The following is an 8,922-nucleotide window of genomic DNA, read 5'->3' as shown; positions in this document are numbered from 1 at the left end:
CTAGTTTAGTATTCCTTTCCATGTTGATAAATTATTACCAAATCTATGTATCAGTAAAACACTATTTCATATTATTTTGGATCCTTCTGTAAAACATATACATTGTAGCTATTCAGTTAATTATAGCTGTATGATAAACTATCCCTACAATTTTATAATGTAAAGCACAAAACAGCATTTATTTTGCTTCTGAACTTACATTTTGGGCGGGTCTAGGTGGGGATAGCTCATTTCTGCTCCCCTTGGCATCAGAGGGCACATGCTCAAAGTCTGGAATCCTGTAAAGTTTTGCTCACCACAGATGATGTTAACTGTGGGCTTGAGCTTTAGCTGGGCCTATCAACAAGAACATATACATGTAGCCCCTCCACATGGCCTGGGTTTCTACACAATATGATGACTTGGTTTCAAAGGTGAGGAGAGAGAGAGAGAGAGAGAGAGAGAGAGAGAGAGAGAGAGAGAGAGACATTGATCATTTGTTTCCCATACACACCCCGACTAGGGATTGAACCAGCAACCTAGGTATGTGCCCTGACTGGCAATTGAAGCTGCAATCTTTTGGTATATGAGGAGATGTTCCAACCAACTGAGCCATCCAGCCAGGGCAGAATTAGATTCCTTTAAATGGGATGAGTATTAAAGCATCTATGAGCATGTTTTGAAAAGTTTGTGGATATATGTATATATATACCTAGATACACACATGTATGTATATTCTACTGTGCCATTGTTATATTTTTATTCAACATTATGTTTTTAATTTACCCTGGATGATTTTTTATAATTATATTATTCTGTTATAAGAATATCCAACAATACCAGTATAAATATGCTTATTTTAATGTATGGACAGATAGATACATAAATATGTACATATATATGCATTAATATCATGCATATATGTCCTAGCTGTCTGCTGAAAGGACCTAGAAGCAATGACACCTCAATAGCAGTGAGCATAACAAGTGCCCAGATATTGGTGTCTCAATAACACTCTCTAGTACAAAGACAGAGTTCCTTTGAAGAAGCGTCTAATTTTAGGATTAGGGCTGGGAAAATTCAAGCTAAACCTGGTGCCTATCCCAAGCCAGCAGGTAAGGCAATACTCAAAATCAAAAGGCTGGGGGCATGTCTGAGAGGCAGGAAACAGTCTGAAAGAGCCTCCAATGGCCAAAGCAGGAACAATTTGAGCAAGAAAACAAAGAGCATTGGATTGGGTTATAAACTGAAGTTGAAAGAAATATAAATGTGTCCTTACTTATACAAATATATGATTGAATAAATAGCTAAATGAAGGAAAAGAGACAAGTCTTCTTTTCAAAAAAATTCTAAATATCACATATAAATAAAACCTCCTACGGAAGGTGAAGCTTAACCCCCATACCCCCACCTTGAATGAAGGCTGGACAGAGTGATTTCCTTATAAAGAATAGAGATAGAAAAGGTGAAGTGACTTATAGTAGAGAAACCTGAAGGATTATACCTTAACTAAGGGATAGAGATGTCACACTGATATCATGTACATCTGCATATGATGTAATATGAAGTGCACTTAAAAGCCATAATATCCTTTTATAAAAGCCATAATCCTGTCTCATCATGAGAAAAAAAAAATTGAGGAACATTCTATAGAATTTGTAAGCAGAACCCTTTTACACTGTTAAGGTCATAAAAGAAAAAAAAAACAAAACACTAAGAAACTTTACCAAATCAGAAAAGACTAGAGGGTCATTGTGGGGAGGCACAGGAAAGAAGTTGGCTGAAGCCAGCTGCCCCTACCTTGACTTTTCCAAACAAGTCTGAGCCCCCAGATGTTTTACTGGAATCTTTATGTTTAGTCTTTATATGTTCTTTCTTAAAGGACACTGCAGATGCATATGTCTTCTCAAGGATACTTACCCTGCTGATAGTATCTAATAATTAATTTTAGTTCAAGCTGCCATTACAGTAAAAGCCTAAGGAGGCAGGCGAATGGGGCTGTTTGGTTTCTCAAGCCCATCAGTCCCTTAGCCCTCTCTTTCACAGAAACTTGTGTCAAAATAATTATTCACCTGTGGCTCAGGTCTCCTGGTCAGCCCCGGCAAGTCATAATGATTAGATACTATGACGTATTCTGGATTGGACCTTGTAATCATCACACACAAAAAGACAATGTTGAAAAACTAGAAAAAATAAAATCTTTAGTTTATATGTACACCAATATTAATTTCTACCATAATTATGTAAGACTTTATCACTGTGGCAAGTTTGGTGAAGGGAATAAGGAACTCCTTGGACCAACTTTGCAACTTCTCTATCAACCTAAGATTATTCAAAAATAAATTTAAAAACTGGAAAAAAAAAACTACAACATGTTTTGCTTTTTTTTTTTCTGGTATGCTTCCACTACAGTAATTCAAAAATCAAACCCTACATTCAGCTTCCCTTGCAGCTAAACCGGAATCGAACCCGGGACTCCCCAGTCTGCAGATCGATGCTCCTTCCTCTGAGCCAAACCGGTTAGGGCTAAGAAGTACTTTTATAGTGCCACTTCTTCCCTTTTCTGTTTTATTGTTTAGAAATCTGTCAGTGATCCAAAGTAACACTAAGTTATTGTGTTAAATTCATACAATGAAATAAAAGTCACCAATGAAAGTGAAGATCCCACTGATATACTCAGCAAGGATGATTCTCAAAGATATATTGAGAAAAAGGGGCCAGAGACACTTTTGTTCCTTTAGAACTTACGATATGGTTCTGCTTATATAAAATTCAAGGACAGGTGAAAGCATATTTACCAGTTATGTATGATTCAACCAGAGGAGAACAATCCATCTATATAAAATTGGCTTATGCAATTGTAAAGGCTAGCTATGTAAATTCAAAGTCTACAGGCCATGCAGCCATGGGAAAGATCGTGAGCAAACTGGAACCCCATGGGCAGGGTCTGAAGCATTTATATTGCCTACAGCAGTGATTCTCAATGGTTGTGCCCCAGCACACTGGTGTGCTGCAATAATTTTTAAATATGAAATAATTGACTATTTAGTCAGGGGTACTGACCTCTTTTCCCTTAGAAAAAATGACAACAGCCCATTCAATAATAGTTGTCTGGTGTAAGTTAATAAAAATTATATGTATCTTTCAGTCAGATTGGCAAAAATTATATATTTTGGTGTGCTGCAGCATTATCGTAATTAGTTTATTTGTGCCCTAAGATGAAAAAGGTTGAAATTCACTCATTTGCAGGCATGAGTTTCTCTCTCCCATCAAGGCCCAAACTCTCTTTTAAAGGGCCTGTACTCTACATACTCTCCCTAACATAAAGTCAACTGCTCAGAGACTTTAATTATATCTGCAAAATTATTCCACAGCAATACTTAGACTAGCATTTAATTGAGTAATGGGAGTAGGTGTGTATATACTATAAAATGGCTGCTGAGTTCCCTCTGTCCTCTAACTACCATGTCAGAATATCTCTTGTAGTTCACCTTATCTGGAAATATACTAAAAACGAAGTTTTGGGGAAATATTTAGTTTAGCCAAGTAACGTCCCACAAAACTGTCACACTCTTTGATGGTAATAGAAGCCATTTCCTTGAAAGTAGGGAAATATTATTGACAAGAAAAGGGCAGGCTTTGATCTAGTTAGTGGTTATACAGATAGATATATATATATACACATACATACATACATACATACATACTAGTGGCCTGGTGCACAAAATTCATGCAGCAGGGGAGGGGGTCCCTCAGCCCTGCCTGTACCCTCTCCAATCTGGGACCCCGGCAATTGGACATTCCTCTCACAATCCAGGATCACTGGCTCCTAACCGCTTACCTGCCCGCCTGCCTGATCACCCCTAACCACTCTACCTGCCAGCCTGATCAACCCTAAGTGCCTCTGCCTTGGCCACACCACCATGGCTTTATCCGGAAGGACATCCGGAAGGTCTCCGGAAGGTCTCCTGGTCTAATTTAATACTACTCTTTATAGATAGAGGCCTGGTGCATGAGTGGGGCTGGCTGTTCTGCCCTGAAGGGGGTCCAGGATCAGGATGGGGGTTCCCTTGGGGGGTGGGGCCAGCCTGGGCAAGGAGCCTGAGGCAGTTTCCAGGCCGGCCATGCTCCCATTGGGGTGGGCGGTCCCCGCTGGGAGGCTGGTCAGCCTGAGTGAGGGGCTGAAGGCCGTTTACAGGGTGGCCATGTACTAGAGGCTCAATGCACAAAATTCATGCAAGGGGCTTGGCCCTTGCAGCCCCGGCTTTGTCCGGAAGGTCATCCAGAAGGTCATTTGGACAGTTGTTCTACTGTTTGGTCTAATTAGCATATTAGCTCTATATTATATAGGATATCAAATAATTTTAACTAGTATAATCACATAACCAGATGAATGTGTGGAGAATTCATTGGAAAAGAAGAAGAATGGAGCAAGGGACTCATCAGTCTTCAAATATCTATAACACAATGACATTCGGGATGTCACTTAACCTGTCACTGTCTCCATTTTCTCATCTCTAAAAATAGGCATTATCAATTCCATTTACTTACTTCTAGGATTACTTCAAGGATTGGTGAATAAGACTCTATTAAACTTATTTTTTGAGTATTTATTAAATGAAAAAAAGGAATGAATGAATGAACTTGCCCAAGAGATGACTACATTGTTAGTGAAGTTGTAATGTAACACTGGCTGCATCACCCTGTGTCGGAAACTTCCCATTCCTCCAATATTTTTCTCTTCTTTTCTCCAAAATGATAACACATTTAGCCAAGTATAGTATGCCTAGAAAAAGACCATGTCACCCAAATATCCTAAAGGTAGGCATTTTCATGTGACTAATTTATGTCTAAATGGGATGCAAGCATGTGTGGTTCATAACACCTGACAGGAACTTCCTTAATGAAATATGAACCCTTTTCACTGGTTTCATGAGATTATTCATGTGGCAACAACTCCGATATTGCAGGCTCAAAAAGCAACCTCATTCTTTTTTAACAGTATATTTTGTGATACTATCTCCTGAATTTTTGTAGAAAGCTGTGGGTAGATAAATAAGTAGTGTTGTGGAAGCTAATAGAAACACTGAAATATTTGGTGTGTTTTCACTGCTTTTGTTACTTTCCCAAAATTCTGACAAAGTGAGAAACGTTTGTGTGCAAGTAGAAATCAAAAGAAACAAGATTCCACTGAAGATAGCATGTTCTGTTATGCTATGTGTTCTGCTTCCAGGTTGCTAACATTTTTGGAAACTTGGAGACTTTCCAGTTTCAAAATGCCTCCAAATGAAAGTGTTAGCAAGAGAGAAGTCAAATGCATTGTCCCATGAAAGTCAATAGGCAACGGGTAGAGATGGGATCAAAGGTGTCACTTTCACACGGAGGGCCATTGCTGCAGATGGCTTTGACTGGCCATCATTGCATTGAAACAGTTGAAGGAGCGAAACACAGAGGATAATAAAAAGAACCAAAGCCTTTAAATGTAATGGCTATGCCTGGATTAGATGTGTGGCTGTGCTTGCTTACACATGAAATTAAGCAGAAACGTACTAAGATTCTGAGAGAATCATATTGCAAAAGAAATCAATGGAGTCTGTGATTATTCATCTATGCAACTCCCAATTCTTGAAGACTGCATCAGGAGAAATAGACTATAAAAGCTGAAATTCCAACAAAGGCTGTAATGACAATCATCAGTTTCATCAAGAAGGAAAGCAAATAGATAATATATTTCAGAATCAGTTGCTACCAGATTGGAAAAATCAGAGTCCCTCAGCTATCAGAGAATGGAGTCTCTGATTCCTACTCAGGGAGAGTTCATAATTGCAACGAACTTCTTTCCTAAATGTGAGTTTTTACTAATGTTATCTGCCACTCTATCCTAGGATAGGGACAGGCAACTTGTCTTTTAATTTATTTGTTTATGTGCCATGGGGAGTTAGAACACGCTGACATGATAGAGAGAACAAAATGTCACCTAGAGTTCCTAAAGTTTGAATTATATGCAGTAATTGACTGGGACATAGGCATTACTTTCCTTGAAAAGAGAATGAGTGTTGCATATGTGGGAAGAAAAGTTATTTAGGTGTCTAAAATGATAACCTGAGACAGAACTGTCTGACCAAAAACATATAAAAATGCATGTACTATGGCAACTTCTAAAAACGTTCCTTAGGACCACAAACACAAGGCATTTGCCTATATTTTTGCTCCCTTTTTTCATTTTGCTACCTGGATGTAAATGGAAATAGTGATGGACTATATTGGAAATGAGCAACCCCTAGAAATAGGGCAAAGATGAGCTGGAAGAAATCTGGATTTTGAAGGCTTTTTAGGGCAGATCTGGCATTAATCCTGGGCTGTAAAATTCCATCTATAATAACAAAAACATAATATGCTAATTAGACCAGACAGCTGAAGGAACTTCCGGATGTCATTCCGGACATCCTTTCCAACGAAGCCGTGGTGAGGGGGGCCAAGGCAGAGGCAGTTAGGGGTGATCAGGCAGGCAGGCAAGCAGTTAGGAGTCAGGCAGGCAGGCACAGTGGTTAGGGGTGATCAGGCAAGCAGGCACAGTGGTTAGTGGTTATCAGGCAGGCAGGCAAGCAGTTAGGAGCCAGTGGTCCCGATTGTGAGAGGGTGCAGGCTGGGCTGAGGGATGCCTCTCCCCACCCCCCACCCATACACAAATTTCATGCACTGGGACTCTAGTCTATAATAATAAAAGGGTAATATGCTAATTAGACCGGACATCCTTCTGGACATCCTTCCTGATGAACCTGGGGCCGGAGGCTAGCCAGCCCACGTCCTTGGTGCCTGTGGGCAGCCCGAGGGAAGCCAGCCCGGGTCCCGGTGCCTGTGGGTGGCCCAAGGGAATCCAGCCAGGATCCTGGGTGCCTGCTGGGAGCCAGAGGAGGGAAGCCTAGGTCCCGGGTGCTGGAGGGAAGCCTGTGCCAGCAGCCGGGGTAAGGAAGGCCTACTCTTGCACAAATTTTCATGCATTAGGCCTCTAGTACTTTTACATGAGAGAGACAGTAACATTTTTTAAAAATTTAGCCAGTTACTTTGCACTTTTCCTGATTAGCAGCCAAATCTAATTATCAAAACTGTCTTAAAGTTCCCCTTAGCTCTGCAGAGCTTTAGAGAGGTTTCTCCCTGTTCTCTCTGTCCATAGGGCATTTCCCTCTAAAAACTAAATCTGCTCCTAGTCATTTTAGTAAATGTCAACTAAAGGATATCTTTGTCAAGGACCTGGGAACCATCCCTTTGAAACAGAATAAAGAAAGACCATACCTCTATCTCCAGTTTCTCCCAAAGGGTTGGAGCCTCACCTTGGTAAAGATTAACAAGCAAACAGTTGGCAATCACATTACCCAACCGCCTCCTGATGTCCTCCAGTGCCTTTTACTAGCTCATTCCAATGCTTAAAAGTTCCCCCATGTTTTGTTTCAGTGAATTTTAATTCTTTTTCTTTTCCCTATTGCAATTGTCATGAATAAAAGTCTTTCTTGCCTATTTAATTCTGTCCAATGCAATTTTTCTTTGCTACGCGGCCTAATTTAATATATCCTCTGTGAAGGGAAAGATTTCTTTTACAACATGTCTAGCCATCTATTCATTGCCCATATTAGCATATCCAATGAGAGATTTTATCATTCTGGAGGGGTGTGGGAAACAGAATAAATTATCAGAAAAGAAGGACATTTTTGGAAAATATAAGAAGAAGTAAAACTGCTGGAAAAAACAATAATGGAAGAAATGGGAGAAGTAAAAGAAAGAGAAAAAATAACATTACCATTGTAGAGTTAAAAAAATAAGCTGATTATTTAATTTCTTGACCTAGACTTTGTCTCTAGGTGTTGGCCACAAATGGAAAATTAATAAATTTATTCCTGATTTTGAGATAATCAGAATACAGCATATTGTTCTCAAAATAAAATGCAATATATCCCAACAGCTTGGTGTTGAAATTAAACACAAATTTTACAGAAGATTAGTGGCATGAATACATTTTTAGTAAAGTGAGACAATAAATAAATATGGATATAGCTTGAAGCACCTCTCTCATACTTATATTAGCTATGCTATTTAAGATGATTGTTTTATATAACTGTTTTTATAATGATACTTAATTATCATTGTTATTATGTAAATTTAATATAAATTACAACAATTATTATGGAAATTAAAGGTAAATCCCATTTGTATTCTATTAGTAATGCTTTGGATGAAGATATAGATTAATCATGAGAGAGTTATTTGAGATTAGTTTTAAAGAATAAAAAGGAGTGTTTTTACTGAGATAGTTAAAAGCATGTCTATAAATAACAGTAAATGCATAGCCTTCAGTCATTTAATTTCATCTTGAAGAACTAATGGATTGATCTATATAGATCAATGTACTTTCTGTAATTGTAACTTAATTTATGAAAATCTAAAAATTTCATTTCAAGAAGTAAAAAGTTTAATGCCTTTTACCTCTTATAAGGTTATATCTTCTTAATATGCCATAACTTTGACTTTGAGTTTAAATATCTATATAGATACATAAATAGACAATCAGTTATTCAACCAAACATAAACCATTTTACACTTCCTTTTTACAAGACTCTATCATTTAAAATTTTTCCAGAGTAAAATTTTATTTGCATAATCAAAATTATAACATCATATGGTAGAACAGATGCCTGGTAATAATACCTTATTTGTATATATGATAACAGTTTACAAAGCACTTTCATTTACATTATTTCAATTAAGTTCAATGAGATGATTAATAGTGATTTTTGTCTTTGTTAGTCTCTTCAGTATTAAAACAGGAAAGGGAACAGATTCAATGTTCACTCTCATTCATAATAGACTTTTTAATGTTTATGAACAGAGGGCGATAATCATTGCCTTTTAACATTAAACTTAAAACAAAACTTAACTTTGAACCTAAAG

Source organism: Myotis davidii, unplaced genomic scaffold (genome assembly GCF_000327345.1).
Source record: "Myotis davidii unplaced genomic scaffold, ASM32734v1 scaffold54, whole genome shotgun sequence".
Classification (NCBI taxonomy): Eukaryota; Metazoa; Chordata; class Mammalia; order Chiroptera; family Vespertilionidae; genus Myotis; species Myotis davidii.
Note: the sequence above shows the minus strand (reverse complement) of the source record.